This window comes from Macrobrachium rosenbergii, chromosome 5 (assembly GCF_040412425.1).
Source record: "Macrobrachium rosenbergii isolate ZJJX-2024 chromosome 5, ASM4041242v1, whole genome shotgun sequence".
NCBI lineage: Eukaryota > Metazoa > Arthropoda > Malacostraca > Decapoda > Palaemonidae > Macrobrachium > Macrobrachium rosenbergii.
The window spans coordinates 21356825-21374956 of NC_089745.1; positions in this window are offsets into that span (position 1 = coordinate 21356825).

Here is an 18132-nt window from a genome sequence, read left to right on the forward strand (position 1 = left end):
TAATTTCACTAAGGTAAAATCTGTTTAAAGATTATATCTACCTTTTTAAAAGATTATATCTACCTTTTTATCATGGTAAACATCTAAGTAAAAACCACTTTACCTCATACAAGTTTCTGCACACCATTACACAATTCCTTTTTTCCTTTATTGCAGTAGTAAACACTTTTACCTAAGGCCTGTTACACTCTACTCTCTGACCGGCCAGTGAAGAATTAGAGGAATTTATTTCTGGTAATAGAAATTCATTTCTCGCTATAATGTAGTTCAGATTCCACAATAAGCTGTAGGTCCCGTTGCTAGGTAACCAATTGGTTCTTAGCCACATAAAATAAATCTAATCCTTTGGGTCAGCCCTAAGAGAGCTGTTAATCAGCTCCGTGGTCTGGTTAAACTAAGGCATACTTAACTCTTATATCTGGTTCTAGCAAGGGAGCATTAAATATTAATAACAGTTTGCAAAAACTTTTATGTTTGGGAAAATTACCACAATCTTACACTCTTCTACATGAAGAAGAGAGAGAGAGAGAGAGAGAGAGAGAGAGAGAGAGAGAGAGAGAGAGAGAGAGAGAGAGAGAGAGAGAGACCACCCTGTCTTTACCAAGTCTCTATCTGAACTGAACTTTACTCTACCAAAATCTTCTATGAGGTTAAACCTGGGTGCCAGTTAGGCATTTGTAGAAAATGGTCACCCTGCAAATCTTCCCTGGGAAAGTAAGGAATAAACAGTTTCTTCCCCTGAAGAGGGAAAAAAGATAAGGAAATTATTCTCTGGCTCAGAGAGCTATATAGACCTGCCTCTTATCTGAATGATTGACAACTTCCTGTTCGAATGCGTATAAATACATAGGCTTCTGGATCAGGCAGCTTATCTGAACCTGTCATTCTACATCTCTTTAGCTAATAAGAGTATTTCGTGTCTTAGCACTAGTGTAAACAACAAACTTTTAAACTGGCCATGTTATCAAACTTGTCATCTCATCTCCCTTTAACTGATAACATAAGTGGCTTTTAGGGTTTCTCTCGCATACAGCAATTCCTGTGGTCACCCACCTGAATAAACATTCAGTCGTGTACACAATGTCTACAGGAAAACTTATCTTAGCTTATCACACAACCAGCCAACCATTTTAAGACCTGACACTTAGCATCTCCCATAAACACTATTACAGTTATTACAGTCCATACATTACAAACACAAGAGAAAATACATAAGCACTGCACAAAAACATACATACTACAAAATCACCTCGCTATATTTCACAACACATGAGAAACATAAAGGAAAATATATAAAAAAAAATACAGAAACATTACTTTTATAGAATACACACATATCATAAGACATATGAGGGCCTCAGAACCAGAAGGTTGTAAACGCCACTTTTTAAAAAATGAGTAAATTGCTCTCAAAGTCTAGCATTCATTACTCTGCTTCTAAGAAAGATATTGATTTAAACTAAGTTTCATATGAAAGCCCTACTCTTTAGATTTTTTTTGTGAAAATTTGAAAAAATTGTAGGGTGCGCTTGCGCTAGCATTCAAAATGTCCGCTAACCCCTCACATTTGTTTATATTCTGGTCATAACCAGCACTTAAACCATAATTAAATGTGTAAAATGATAAAGTGTTGTTATATTGGTGCTATAACAACAATGGATGTAATAATGATAATGATTATAATAATAATAATAATAAAAATATATAATAATAATTATAATAATAATAATAATAATAATAATAATAATATTGATGAGTAATCAATATAGTGTGATGGAAAATAATAATAATAATAATAATAATAATAAAAATAATACAGTAATAATGATGTTGACAATGATAACCTTCCATCATCATAATGTTTAACCATTAAAACGGCTGGCCTACATTACGTGCAGGCACGAGTTTGTCTGTCCACCGAGAAACATATTCTTGGCCTGCATCGTGCAGTAACTTAACACCATTTTTTTCATGACGTTTCATTCCTTGTCCTTTTTTCTTCCTCTGGGCGTTGTACACGACATCACAGTGATCACTTTCACTACCAGAGGAAGACATAATGGCGCTAAATAAAGGATAATAATAAAAAAAAAAAATCAAACAACACTACGGACATTCAATTTGCGCGAAAATCACTAGACTGGGAATGTAAACAATAGCGGAGATGTAAAACTGCGCTGTGGTGATTGGCCGACACTTACGAGCCCCTTATGCTGGAAAATGCTGATTGGCTTAGAACTGAATACCCGTTTAGTGACGCACGCTCTCATTGGCTCCTCTGACCTGCTGCACATGCAACCTTCTGGTTGTAACTGAGCTCTTATGAGGCCGTAAGCTCCGCTGCGACATCACGTTGGTTCATTTAGCTAAAATCGATAATTTCTACTGTTCCAGTATGGATTTCGATTTTACTGACACAACTGGCTAGCATAGAAATACCACAAATAGACAGAGGAAACGTTGCCACATCTACTGGTATGCCTAACTCCAAATCGGTGGGGTGGCGTTTACAACCTTCTGGTTCTGAGGCCCTCATATCATTATATTCCTCCCCCCAGAAGATTGATTATCTTGGGTTTGAATCCAACAATTCGGAATGTGATAAATAATCGACAATTACATTGCTCTTTCCAAAAATGTTCTCTCTCTCTACACAGTATAGTTATACAATCAATCAGGAGAGCTACTATGGCTGGGAAACTTGTACAGAATCGGCTATAAAATTTGGGCTCATCCACAAATCTTTGTAACTCTTTCACTACCTTTGAAACAAACTTGGCTTGCCCAATATTATCAAGTAACTGATCAATAAGAGGTAAGAGATAATTGTCAGCCACACTGATGGGATTCATTTTCCTATAATCAGTACACATCCTAAATGAGCCATCTGGTTTCTTCACTAACACACAAGGAGAACTGCAATGACTTGAACTGGGTTCTGCTAATCCATACTGCAATAAATATTAAACTTCTTTTTTCAAAACGTCTTGATGAAAAGGTGATACACACGAAGTTCTCTGTTCAAAAGGCTTGCTATCTTCACTGATCTTTATCTTATGCTTTGTCAAGTCGGTACACCTAAGTACGTCTGCAAAAATCTCGGGGAAACTTTGAATCATTTCACTTAATTCCTTGCTTTGTTCAACACTCAGATGTTTTTGTTTGTTCTCCAAGTTTTCCAGTATTGTAGAATTGTTCATCTTGTTTTCAGCTCCCAATTCGTAGCCATCATCATCCTATGTAGATGAAGTTGTTTGGTTATAGACACTGTTTCAATTCTAGTCTCTGAGAAGTTAGGTTTCAAAAGGTTCACATGTATCTTCCTCTGTCGTTTCCTCCTCCCTGGTGTTTCAATCACATAAGTTCGATCACTTAACTTCTCTATTATCCTATAAGGACCTTGAAACTTATTTGTAAGGGGAAATCTTTTCACTGGTAAGAACACTAGAACTTGCTGTCCCACACTAAAATTTCTTAGCTTAGTCTTAGCATCATATTTCCTTTTCATTTTCTCTTGACTTATTTTCAAATTTTCTAAAGAGAATTTTCTAATTTCTCTTAATCTTTTCCTCAAGTTCTTTACATATTCTCCTTGGACTTCTTGATTTTCTCCCAAATTCTCTGCGAGAATCCTCAACGGACCTCTCACGTCTCGACCAAAAATCATTTCATTTGGTGAACATCCTATACTTTCTTGGTAAGCATTCTTAACTTCAAATAACATTAAAGGTAAACCAGCATCCCATTCTCTTCCTCATTCATTGCAGTACTTTTTTTAACATACTTTTCAAAGTCAGGTGGAACCTTTCCAAGGCTCCTTGAGTCTCTGGATGGTAAGCAGTTGATAACTGTTGTTTCACTCCTAACAAGTTCATCACATCCTGGAATAATTTTGAAGTCAAGTTTGTTCCTCTGTCGCTTTGCACAACTTCTGGTATTCCAAACTTGGAGAAAAATTCCACCAACTTCTCAGCAATTACCTTTGCAGTTATACTTCTTACAGGAATCGCCTCAGGATACCTTGTTACTGGACTCATTAATGTCAACAGATATTCATGTCCTTTCTTCGTTTTTGGAAGCAGTCCAATCACATCTATTATCATCTTACTAAAGGGTTCTCCTCTAACTTCTATCGGTTGTGGGGGTGGGGGGCTTTCTAAATAGTTTCATTCGGTTTTCCAGCTATCTGGCATGTATGACACTCTCTGCAAAATCTGCTAACATTCTTGTGAAGTCCAGGCCAGAAAAAATACTTCATAATCTTCTCGACTGTCTTCCTGATTCCCATATGTCCAGACTCGTGTGCTACTACTACTTAGTTTTCTCAACGGATATGGAATCAAAATTTGATGATAATCCCCCCATTCAGCATTTCCTGGAATATCTGCAGGTCGATGCTTCCTCATTAGCAATCTTTCCTTTAGGTAATAACAGGTAGGAGTTTGTTGCATCTCTTCTTGATCAACAACTCTGAAGAACAAATCTGCCAACATTGTATCCTTCTGCAGTTCTATTAGCTTCTCTCTAGTCACTTGACCAACTTCAAGGGTTGAACTCTCAATATCCGCCAACTATGCTACTTTAGTTTCACTACTATCTTCAGAATCACTTGGACTACGCTGAGTCTCTTCAATAACAACAGGATCCTCTTTTTTGGATTTCTTCATCACTAATATTAGGGAAATCTTCACTTTCCTGGAACAGCTCTTCTAAGCTCAAAGATCCTTCAATTACAAGCAAATCCTCAGTTTCTTCACTTCCATACGTAGTTCTCTTCATATTTCTGGTAGTTACACAACTTGGAAACAGGTGGGGATTTTTCTTCTCTATCTCTAATCCTCAACGGTTTGTCTGTCACTATAGGACGAGGAACGAAGGGTATACCACCAACTTCATTACCCAGTAAAACATGCACACCTTCAACAGCTAGTGAGTCTTTTACAGCAAAATCAATGCTTCCTGTCACCAATTCACAGGACAGATGCAAGCGGCATATAGGAGTTACTTCCTCTCCTCCTATACCCTTCAAAATAACTGAATCTCCGGTGAGATTCTTCTCCAACTGTGGGCGAGCACCACGAACTATCACTCTATGGTTACTTCCTGTATCACGTGATATCTTGACTGGTACCTGCACACTCCCTCCTTGAGTTGTCAGCATACCTTCATAGATATATGGCTGAAAAGCCTCCACACTGTTCAGCCACTCACTGCTTGAAGTTACATTCCACTGGTGCTAAACACTCTGCTTGTCTAGTCTCACTGTTTCTCACACTATTCCTTGTAGTTGGCTTTACCTGGTTGCCCTTTACCACTTGTCCAACTGGCTTGGTCTGCTGTTGCGTCTTATAACAATCTCGACTATAGTGTCCTACTCTTCCACACTTGTAGCAAACAACATTAGTCTTCTGCATCTGTCTTGAGAAACTGGAAGGTGAGGGTTTACCATTCAATTCCTGAGGGGGTATATCCTGGCTTTGTACTGGCATAGCTACTAGAAGGGTTTCTCACATCAATGTTCTTACAATTCGAATGAGACCTATAACCTGCGAGTTGTTGGTTTTGGTACTTGACATTATATTCTTTCTGCTAGTTATATAATATTATAATCCTCACTCAGTGTAGCAGCTTTGTCAAGTTTCTTAACCTCTCTCTCTTTTAAATAAGCTCTTGTGTGTTCAGGAATTCCTCTCAGATATTGCTCTAAGACTACTAACTCCTCAAGTTCGTCCACAGACTTAACTTTAGCGGCCTCCAACCATCGTCTGAAACATCTTACTTTATAGGCATAATCCAAGAAAGTCATCTTGTCATCCTTCTTCCAAGATCTGAACCTTTCATTGTAATATTCTGGGGTCATCTGATAAACTTGTAACACACTGTGTTTCAGTACACTGTAATCTTTACACTGATCAGCTGATAAGGCTAAATAGGCACTTCTTCCTTTACCAATGAGAAAACACTGTAACAAGACTGACCATTTATCCTCTGGCCATCCAATACCTGTAGCTACTTTTTCAAAGTGCTCAAAAAATTCATCTGGAGCTTCTTCTGTAAACCTTGGAATTAACTTCTGCACTCTTACTACATCAAACACAGGGTCTGCGTTACCTTGGATATAGTTATACGGGGTTACAGGTAATGTGGATCGAGCTCTGATTAACTCCAACTCCCTTTCATGTTTTTCTTGCTTCCTTGCTCTTTCCCTTTCTTCTTTTGCTCTCTCTCTGTCTTCTTTTTTTCTCTTTCAACCTGCATCTGCAGCCTAAGCAACTTTTCTTCTGATTCTAGCACCTTCAGTCTACACAAATTTTCTTCTGTTTCTAAATGTCTGAGCTCTGCCTCTGCATCATCGTTCTCATTCTCTTGCCATTGCTAATATGTAAATTCTATCTCAGCTGCATTCAGCAATTCATATGCCTCATTTAACTCTCTATCTACTTTGCCAGTGTCTATCAATGCTTGGACTGCAATACATCTGATTTGTGCCTCAATCATTCCACTATTCACATTATCCCTACAAGCAACTGCTAAAGCAATCCACTGTGCCTTAGTTAGGTTAGATTCAGATAACTTTCTGATGGATGGAGTGCCTAAAAACTCCTGAATTTCAAACAGAGCCATTCTCTATAATTTACTCAACTAAATAGTTTACAATATAATTCAAAACAACTATGTCATCACTCTATCAAAATATATCCCCAACACCACCAGTATAAACCATAAATCTGAGTGATAGTTTGTTCTGTTCTCCCGGGTTTGGGCAACGAATATATTGTCACGAAGTGATCAAGTACCTGGTTATCACACAATTATTAAATCCAAAAATTTACCTCACTTCAGCCAGATACCTAAAACCTCATAACAATAACATTACAACTGAACACTCTAAAGGTAACAGTGATCCCTTAAAACTTGCTTATCACTTGAAAAATCAATCTAAGTTTATCAAGTTATGAGTGACGTGATAACTGTTAAGCAATACAGTAAATATACTACAGGGGAAAGGGCACCACTCCATCAAACAACTATAATTGTTTCCCTGGTCTTCATTCACTTCCCTATAAGAAAGGAGAACAAACATGTCTATCACTTACCTTGTGCATATACAAATAACCCTATTCACTGGTGGTCAAAAATGAAAAACTGTGCTTTCAAAACTTTAAATACAAAAATTTATTTCTAACTTCAAAAGTTATAATTAGAATTCACAATCTGAACAAATTTACTATTACTAGAAAACAACATAAGATTTAATTAATTCTTAAACAAGATAAATTCACAAAACTTTAAATTATCAAGAAATTATGTTAACTAGGCAAAATTCAAACTATTAAGATTTACTCCAAATTTGAAAAAGAAATCTTAACTGAAAAGCAAAAATATACAATGTTAAAGTATTAACACATATAATTTAAAGTGTTAACTAAATAAATGTTAAATCACAAACACAACCATTTGGGTAACAATATGAAATTGTAAACAAAAGAACACACAAAACAAGTGTAAAAACAAGAACATATAAAAAATGCACAAAAAGTTTATCAACAATAATTTCACTATGGCAAAATCTGTTTAAAGATTATATCTACCTTTTTAAAAGATTATATCTACCTTTTTATCATGGTAAACATCTAAGTAAAAACCACTTTACCTCATACAAGTTTCTGCACACCATTACACAATTCCTTTTTCCTTTATTGCAGTAGTAAACACTTTTACCTAAGGCCTGTTACACTATACTGTCTCTTATATCTGGTTCTACCAAGGGAGCATTAAATATTAATAACAGTTTGCAAAAACTTTTATGTTTGGGAAAATTACCACAATCTTACACTCTTCTACATGAGAGAGAGAGAGAGAGAGAGAGAGAGAGAGAGAGAGAGAGAGAGAGAGAGAGAGAGAGAGAGAGAGAGAGAGAGAGAGAGAGACCACCCTGTCTTTACCAAGTCTCTATCTGAACTGAACTTTACTCTACCATGAGGTTAAACCTGGGTTGCCAGTTAAGCATTTGTAGAAAGTGATCACCCTGCAAATCTTCCCTGGGAAAGTAAGGAATAAACACAGTTTCTTCCCCTGAAGAGGGAATAAAGATAAAGAAATTATTCTCTGGCTCAGAGAGCTATATAGACCTGCCTCTTACCTGAATGATTGACAATTTCCTGTTTGAACACTTGTACAAACACAACGGCTTCTGGATCAGGCAGCTTATCTGAACCTGTCATCCCACATCTCTTTAGTTAAAGGAGTATTTCCTGTCTTAACACTAGTGTAAACAACAAACTTTTAAACTGGCCATGGTTATCAAACTTGTCATCTCATCTCCCTTTAACTGATAACATAAGTGACTTTTAGGGTTTCTCTCGCATACAGCATTTCCTGTGGTCACCCACCTGAATAAACATTCAGTTGTGTACACAATGCCTACAGGAAAATGTATCTTAAGCTTATCACACAACCAGCCAACCCTTTTAAGACCTGACACTTAGCATCTCCCATAAACACTATTACAGTTATTACAGTCCATACATGACAAACACAAGAGAAAATACATAAGCACTGCACAAAAACATACATACTACAAAATCACCTCGCTATATTTCACAACACATGAGAAACATAAAAGAAAATACAGATAACATATTACTTTTATAGAATACACACATATCATAAGACATATTATAATATATACATATATATATATATATATATATATATATATATATATATATATATATATATATATATATATATATATATATATATATATATATATATATATATATATATATATATATATATATATATATATCTTTTTAGTAGATTTTGAATCGAATTTTATTTTGGAGATTTTTAAAATTTGCTTATTTCTTTGCTTGCTTGGTGTATTATATACTTCACAATCTTGAGCTCTGGGATATCTTTTTTTTAGAGAGTCCAAAAGAATACTCTTTTCGATTGGTTCCTCACTGTTCTCGGGGAGCATAATGGCATCCTGAATGTTATTCACAGTGTCATGTTTTTTTAATTGTTACATTTATATTATCTACTGTTGTTATAGACAAAGTCCTCAGAATGACTCTTAGTTGTGGCTTCTGTAAACCACGTATTTTCTCTTATCTGCCTAAACGACATTTCTGCTGTTGAATGTCTGTTTAATAGGTAGTTTTCCAACTTTAGAGCTGAAATTTTACGTTCTGTTTCTAAGGTTAGAAACCCTGACCAACTTCCACTCCCAAAGTGAGAATGGAAGTGAGTCTATGTTGGGTCAAGACGATATTTAGTTTTTTTTTATGTGTTAGAAAGTTTGCTCTGTCCTGGAGCATAGGGTTCTAGTGTAATTAAACTACAATGATTCTTGGATTTTTCTAAGCATAGATTGTCAGGAGGAGGAGATTTCCAACAGTTGTTACTGTGGCGAGACAGTAGCATCAAAAGGCCCAGGGGTACTAAAATCTTTATTTCTACTTATCATAAACATTTGAGGTAAAAAAACAAGAAAAATTAAACTTGAAAACTTTAAAACGATATCATTAGCATTTCATGAAATTTATTCTTCCACCAATGGCACAAGTGAGAGCCGACTTGCAAATGTCCACTTCCCTAACGCACCCCACAGGGGATGGCACCTAATTAGTGTGGCCCAAGTGAAAGCCAAACCAGCCTGCTAGGACCGAGAATATTACGAAAATACTATCATACCCACCCTATTCATGTTAAGGGCAAACCAGCTAGAATGCCTGGGATCCTGTCCTCAGAAACAGACCCACCTAAAATTCGTGGTCCACCCCTAATGAATAGCTCAATCTGATATATCTCAGGTCCGAACATTATCGGGTAGTTGATGGTCCTACCACAATTATAACTATATAGCTTTGGATATAAACCCAATTCCACCTATGATATCTTTTCCTATTTATCAGATCCAAAAAATTCTGCAAAACTAGTCCAGAGAAATGTATAATAATATATGAGAACCTTGGTCTAAAACCTGGTAACAAACTCCTGGGATTCAAGAGCCCATCCCACGTCATGGTGGTCCCACATCGAGAGGGAAATTTCAATTCAAAAAACATCAAATTTTTCGACATTTCAATTTCGGCTGTCTATGTCCCCAAAATGAAGATTAGTTTTATTTATGAACACTAATGAGGAACACTCGGCAATACTGAAATAAAAAATTGGAGCAAACCAAATTTTACCAGAAATTCTGTCCAAATTCTGCAGGTCCACATATGGAAAAAACGTCAAATTTTTCAACGTTTCAAATTTAGTTCTCTAAGTTCCCAAAATGAAGATTAGTGTCCTTTATGAACGTTGATGATGAAGACTCCGCCACAGAATGAAATAAAAAGAAACTGGTGGAAATCAAATTTCACCAGAAATTCTGTCCAAATTCTGCAGGTGCGAGGATGGTAAAAATATCAGATTTTTCAACATTTCAGTTTTAGTTCTCTATATCCCCAAAATGAAGATTAGTGTTGTTTATGAATGCTGAAGATGAACAATTGGGCATACAGTTAAATAAAAAGCAATTGAAGCAAATCAAATTTAAATAGAAAGTGTCCAAATTCTGCAGATCAGCGTAGGAAAAAATATCAAAATATTCAACGTATAAATTTTAGTTCTCTATATCCCCAAAGTGAAGATTATTGTTGTTTATGAATACTGATGAATATCTCGGATAAGGAGTGAAAAAAGAATGAAATGGGAGGAAATCAAATTTCACCAAAAATTTTGTCCAAATTCTGCAGGTCTGCGTATGGAAAAAATATAGAATTTTTCAATGTTTCAGTATTAGCTATCAATGTCCCCAAAATGACAATCAGTGTTGTTTATGAACGTTGATAATAAAGATTCGGGCATAGATTGAACTAAAAAGACACTAGAGGAAATAAAATTTCATCAGAAATTCTGTCCAAATTCTGCAGGTCAGCGTATGGAAAAAATGTCAATTTTTTCAAAGTTTCAGTTTTAGTTCTCTGTGTCCCTAAAATGAAGATTAGTGCTGTTTATGAATACTGAGGATGAAGATTGTGATATAGAGTGAAATAAAAAGAAATTGGAGCAAATCAAATTTCAACAAATTCTGTCCAAATGTACAGTTCCCAGTGTGGAAAAAAACCGTCAAATTCTTCAACGTTTTAATTTTAGTTCTCTATATCCCCAAAATGAAGATTAGTGTTGTTTATGAATCCTGACAATGAAGACTCAGACATAGAGTACAATAAAAACAAATTGAAGCAAATCAAATTTCAACAAAAATTGTCCAAATTGTGCAGGTCACGTGAAAAACAATGTCACTTTTCTAAGTTTCGATTTTAGGTATGTCCCTAAAATGAAAATTAGTTTGTTTATGAACCCTCTTGAGAAAACTGGAACATAGTTTGTTTATGAACCCTCTTAAGAAAACTAGAACAGAGTGAAATAAAATGAAATTGGAGCAAATCAAACTTAACGAGAAATTCTCTCCAAATTCTGCAAGGATGTGCAATGGAAAAAACGTCAAATTTTTCAATATTTAAATTTTAGTTCTCGATGTACCCAAAATGAAGATTAGTGTTGTTTATGGCTGTTGATGGTGAAGACTAGACCATATAAAGAAATAAAAAGAAACTGTCAAAATTGAAATTTCACCAGAAACTTAGTCCAAATTCTGCAGGTCCACATATGGAAAAAATGTTAAATTTTTAAGCGTTTCAATTTTAGTTCTATATGTACCCAAAATGAATTAAGATTAGTGTTGTTTATGAACGCTGATGATGAAGACTAGGCCAAAGAGTAAAATAAAAATATTGGAGAAAATCAAATTTCACCAAAAATTGCCCAAATTCTCCAGGTCCGCGTCTGCAAAAAATGTCCAGGTCCGCGTCTGCAAAAAATGTCCAGGTCCGCGTCTGCAAAAAATGTCCAGGTACCCGTCTGCAAAAAAATGTAAAATTTTTCGTGTTTCAATTTTAGTTCTCCATGTCCACAAAATGAAGATTAGTGTTATTTATGAATGCTTTTGATGAAGACTTGGATAGAGAGAGAAATAAAAATAAATTAGAGTAAATCAAATTTCACCAGAAATTGTGTCCAAATTATACAGTTTAGTGTATGGAAAAAATATCAAATTTTTCAACGTTTCAATTACAGTTCTGTATGTACCCAAAATGAAAATTACTATTATCAACGCTAATGATGAAGGCTCCGACATAGAGTGAAATAAAAATAAATTGGAGAAATTCAAATTTCACGAGGAATTCTCTCCAAATCTGCAGTTCCACGTATGGAAAAAAGTGTCAAATTTTTCAACGTTCCAATTTTAGTTCTCTATGTCCCCAAAATGAAGATTAGTGTTCTTTCTGAACTTTTATGATGAAGAACTGGAAATAGAGTGAAATAAAAAGAAACTGGAGTAAATCAAAATTCACCAGAAATTCTGTCCAAATGTGCAGTTCCGCATATGGAAAAAATGTCAAATTTTTCAATGTTTCAGTTTTAGTTTTCTAGGTCTCCATAACGAAGATTAATGTTGTTTATGAACGTAGGTGATAAAGACTAGGACATGTACTGAAATAAAAAAATAATTAGAGCAAATCAAATTTCACCATAAATTCTGTCCAAATTCTATTAGTCAGCGTACGGAAAAAATGTCAAAATATTTCAAATTTTAATTTTAGTTCTCTATGTCCCCAAAATGAAGATTAGTGTTGTTTATGAAGGTTGACGATGAACACATAGATATAGAGTGAAATAAAAAGAAACTAGAGGTTATCAAATTTTGAAAGGAATTCTGTCCAAATTCTGCAGGTCCGTGTATGGAAAAAATGTCAGTTTTCAACGTTTCAATTTTAGTTCTCTATGCCCCCAAAATGAAGATTAATGTTGTTTATGAACGCTGATGATGAGGACTGTCCAAAGTGTAAAATAAAAAGAAATTGGAGAATATCAAATTTCACAACAAACTGACAAAACTCTCCTAAATTTTTCAGCATTTCAATTTTAGTTCTCTATTTCCGCAAAATGAAGATTAGTGTTCTTTATGAACGTTGATGATGAGGCTCGGATATAGAGAGAAATAAAAGGAAATTGGAGCAACTCAAATTTCCCCAGAAATTCTGTCCAAATTCTAACAGTCCGGATATGGAAAAAGTGTAAAATTTTTCAACATTTCAATTTTAGTTGTCCATGTCCCCAAAATGAAGATTAGTGTTCTTTAAGAAAGCTTATGATGAAGATCCAGCCACAGACTGAAATGAAAAGGAAACAGAGAAAATTAAATTTCACCAGAAACCCTGTCCAAATTCTGCAGGTCCATATATCAAAAGTATGTCAAATTTTTCAAAGTTTCAATTTTAGTTCTCTATGTCCCCTAAATGAACATTAGTGTAGATTATGAACAATGAAGATGAAGACTTGGACATGGAGTGAAATAGAAAGAAATTGGAGCAAAACCAATTTCATCACAAATTCTATCCAAATTTTGCAAGTGCGTGTATGAAAAATGTCAACTTTTTTAACATTTCAATTTTAGTTCTCGATGTACCCAAAATGAAGATCAGTGTTTTTATGAACGATGATGATGAAAACTCGGCCATACAATGAAATAAAAAGACTGGAGCAAATAAAATATCAAAAGAAATTCTATCCAAATTTTGCAAGCAGGCATATGGAAAAAATTTCAAGGTTTTAAACGTTTCAATTTTAGTTCTTTATATCTACAAAATGAAGATTAGTGTTGTTTATGAACGTTGATGATGAAAACTCGGCCAAAGAGTAAAATAAAATATTGGAGGAAATCAAATTCACCAGAAATCGCCCAAATTCTCTAGGTCCACGTCTGCAAAAAATGTCAAATATTTCAATGTTTCAATTTTAGTTCTCTACATCCCCAAAATGAAGATTAGTGTTGTTTATGAATGCTGATGATGAAGACTAAGCTATAGAGTGAAATAAAAAGAAATTGGAGCAAATCAAATTTCACCAGAAATTCTGTCCAAATTCTACAGTTTTGCGTACGGGAAATATAACAAATTTTTCAACGTTTCAATTATTGCTCTTTATTTTCCCCAACGCGTTCTTTATGTCCCCAAAATGAAGATTAGTGTTGTTTATGAACTCTGATGATGAAGAGTCTGACATAAAGTGAAATAAAAAGATATTATAGCAAGTCAAATTTCACGAGAAATTTTGTCCAATTTCTGGAGGTCTGTGTATGGAAAATATGTACAATTTTTAAACGTCTCAATTTTAGTTCTCTATGTCCCCAAAATAAAGATTAGTGTTGTTTATGAACGTTGATGATGAAGATTCTGTCACAGAGTGAAAAACAAAAGAAATTGGAGAAAACCACATTCCACCAGAAATCCTATCCAAATTCTGCAGGTCCGCGAATAAAAAATTGTCAAATTTTTCAGTGTTTCAATTTTAGTTCTCTGTGTCCCCAAAATGAAGATTAGTACTGTTTATGAACGTTGATGATGAAGGCTCGGCAATAGAATGAAATCAAAGAAACTACAAAATATCAAATTTCACTAGAAATTCTATCCAAATTCTGACCGTGTATGGAAAAAATGTCAAAGTTTTCAATCTTTAAATTTTATTTTTCTATGTCCCCAAAAATGAAGATTAGTGTTGTTTATGAACGCTGATAATGAAGACTTGGACACAGAGTAAAATATAAAGAAATTGGAGCAAATCAAATTTCAACATTAATTCTGTCCAAATTCTGCAGGTCCACATATGGAAAAAAAAAATGTCAAATTTTTCACATTTCAAATTTAGTTATCTGTCCCCAAAATGAAGGTTAGTGTTCTTTATGAACATTCACGATAGAAACTCGGCCATAGATTCAAATAAAAAGAAACTAGAGGAAATCAAATTTAAACAGAAATTCTGTCTAAAATCTAGAGGTCCATGTAGGGAAAAAATTTCAAATTTTTCAACATTTCAATTTTAGTTCACAATGTCCCCAAATTATGGATTAGTCTTGTTTATGAAGGTTTATGATGAAGACTCGAACACAGAGTGAAACAAAAATAAATTGGAGCAAATCAAATTTAACCAGAAATTCTGTCCAAATTCTGCAGGTCGGCATATGGAAAAAATGTCAAATTTGTCAACATTTCAATTTTAGTTCCCTATGTCTCCAAAATTAAGATTAGGGTTCTGGACGTTGATGATGAAGACTTTGACATAAAATTAAATAAAAAGAAATAGAAGCAAATGAAATTCCACTAGAAATTCTGTCCAAATTCTGCTGGTCCGAATATGGAAATATATAAATTTTTTCACATATGGAAATATATAAATTTTGTCAAAGTTTCAATTTTAGCTCTCCATATCCCTGAAATGAAGATTAGTGTTGCTTATGATCGTTGATGATGAAGAGTCGTACATAGAGTGAAATAAAAAAGAAATTGGAGGAAATAAAATTTCAACAGAAGTTCTGTCCAAATTCTTACAGGTCCGTTGTATGGGAAAAATATCAAATTTTTTAACTTTTCAATTTTAGTTCTCTATGTCCCCAAAATGAAGATTAGTGCTGTTTATGAAGGTTGATGATGAAGACTCAGACATAGAGTGAAATAAAAAGAAATTGGAGAAAATCAACTTTCAACAGAAATTCAGTCCAAATTCTGCAAGTCCGCATATGCAAAAAATGTCCAAATTCTGCAGGTCCCCGCATATGGGAAAATGTCAAATTTTTCAGTTTCAATTTTATCTCTCTATCTCTCTCAAAATGAAGATTAGTGTTGTTTATGAACGTTGATGATGAAGTGACGAAGACTCTGCCATAGAGTGAAATAAAATGAAACTGGAGCCAATCAAATTTCACTAGAAATTATGTCCAAATTCTGCAAATCCCCGAATATAGGAAAATGACAAATTTTTCAACACTTCAATTTTAGTTCTTTATGTCCCCAAAATGAAGATTAGTGTTGTTTATGAACGTTGATGATGAAGACTTTGCATAGAGTCAAATAAAAAGAAATTAGAGCAAATCATATTTCACCAGAAATTCTATCCCAATTCTGCAGGTCCCCGCATATGGGAAAATGTCAAATTTTTCAACGTTTCAATTTTAGTTCTCTATGTCCCCAAAATGAATATTACTGTTGTTTATAAACGCTGACAATGAAGACTACTACATAGAGTGAAATCAAATAAATTGGAGCAAATTCAATTTCAACAAATTCTATCCAAATTCTGCAGGTCCCCCCCATATGGAAAAAATAACAAATTTTTCAACATTTCAATTTTGTTTCACTATGCTCCCAAAATGAAGGTTGGTGTTATTTATCAACTCTGATAATGAAGACTCGGCCATAGAGTGAAATAAATTCTGCAGGTCCCCAGGTATGGAAAAAATGTCAAGTTTTTCAACGTTTCAATTTTAGTTCTATGTCCACAAAATGAAGATTAGTGTTGTTTATGAACGTTGATGATGAAGACTCGGACAAAGAGTGAAATAAGGAGATTGGAGCAAATCAAATTTTACCAGTAATAGGGTCAAGATTCTGCAGGTATGCATGTGGAAAAAATATTTTTTCAACATTTCAATGTTAGTTCTCTATGTTCCCAAAAAGAAGATTATTATTGTATATGAACGATGATAAAGAAATCTCGGACATACGGTGAAATAGAAACAAATTGGAGCAAATCAAATTTCACGAGAAATTATGTCCAAATATTGCAGGTCCACACATGGAAAAAATGTCAACATTTTCAACACTTCAATTTTAGTTCTCAGGTTCCCCAAAATAAAGATTAGTGTTGTTTATGAACGTTATTGATGAAGACACGGCTGTACTGAAAAAAAAAAATTGTAGCAAAACAAATTTCACCAGAAATTCTGTCCAAATCCTGCAGGTCTGCGTGCAGAAAAAATGTGAAATTTTTTACCATTTCCATTTTAGTCCATGTCCCCAAAATGAAAGTTAGTGTTCTTTATGAACACTGATGATAAAGACTCGACCATAGAGTGAAATGTGAAGAATTTAGAGCAAATCAAATTTCACCATAAAGTCTGTCCAAATTCTGCTGCTCCACGTATGGAAAAAATGTTAAATTTTTCGACCTTTCCATTTTAGTTCTCTATGTCCCCAAAAAGAAGATTAGTGTTGCTTATGAACGTTGATGATGAAGACTAGGCCATCGAGTGAAATAAAAAGAAACTGGAGCAAATCAAATTTCAACAGAAATTCTATCCAAATTCTGCATGTCCGTATATGAAAAAAATGTCAAATATTTCAACAGTAATATTATAGTTTTCTATGTCCTCGAAATCAAAATTAAGAGTTGTTTTGAACTCTGAGGATGAAGAATAGGACATAAGAGTGAAATAAAAAAAAATTGGAGGAAATCAAATTTCAGCGGAAATTCTGTCCAAATCCTGCAGATCGGCATATGGAAAAATGTAAATTTTTCTCAACGTTTCAACTTTAATTCTCTATGTCCCGAAAATGAAGATTAATGTTGTTCATGAACGTTCATGGTGAAGAGTCGGCTATAGATCAAAATAAAAAGAAACTAGAGGAAATAAAATTTCACTGGGAATTCTGTCCAAATTCTGCAAGTCAGCACATGGAAAAATGTCTTTTCAGCGTTTCAATTCTAGTTCTCTATACCTCCAAAATGAAGATTTGTGTTGATTATGAACGTTGATGATGAAGATCCGGCCATATATTGAAATAAAGAGAAACTAGAGGAAATCAAATTTAACCAAAAATTCTGTCGAAATTCTGCAGGTCTGCATGCAGAAAAAATATGAAATTTTTCAACGTTTTAATTTCAGTTCTCTATATCCCCAAATGAAGATTAGTGTTGTTTATGAACGTTGATGATGAAGATACGGCCATAGTGAAATAAAAAGAAATTAAAAGAAATCAAATTTCACCAGAAATTGAGTCCAAATTCTACTGGTCCACATATGGAACAAATGTAAAATTTTTCAACGTTTCAGTTTTAGTTCTATATCCCAAAATGAAGGTTAGTGTTGTTTATGAACGTTGATGATGAAGATTCGGCCATGCTGAAATAAAAAGAAATTATAGCAAATTAAATTTCACCAAAAATTGTCCAAATTCTGCAGGTCCACATATGAAAAAAATGTCAAAATTTTCAACATTAAGATTTTAGTTTTCT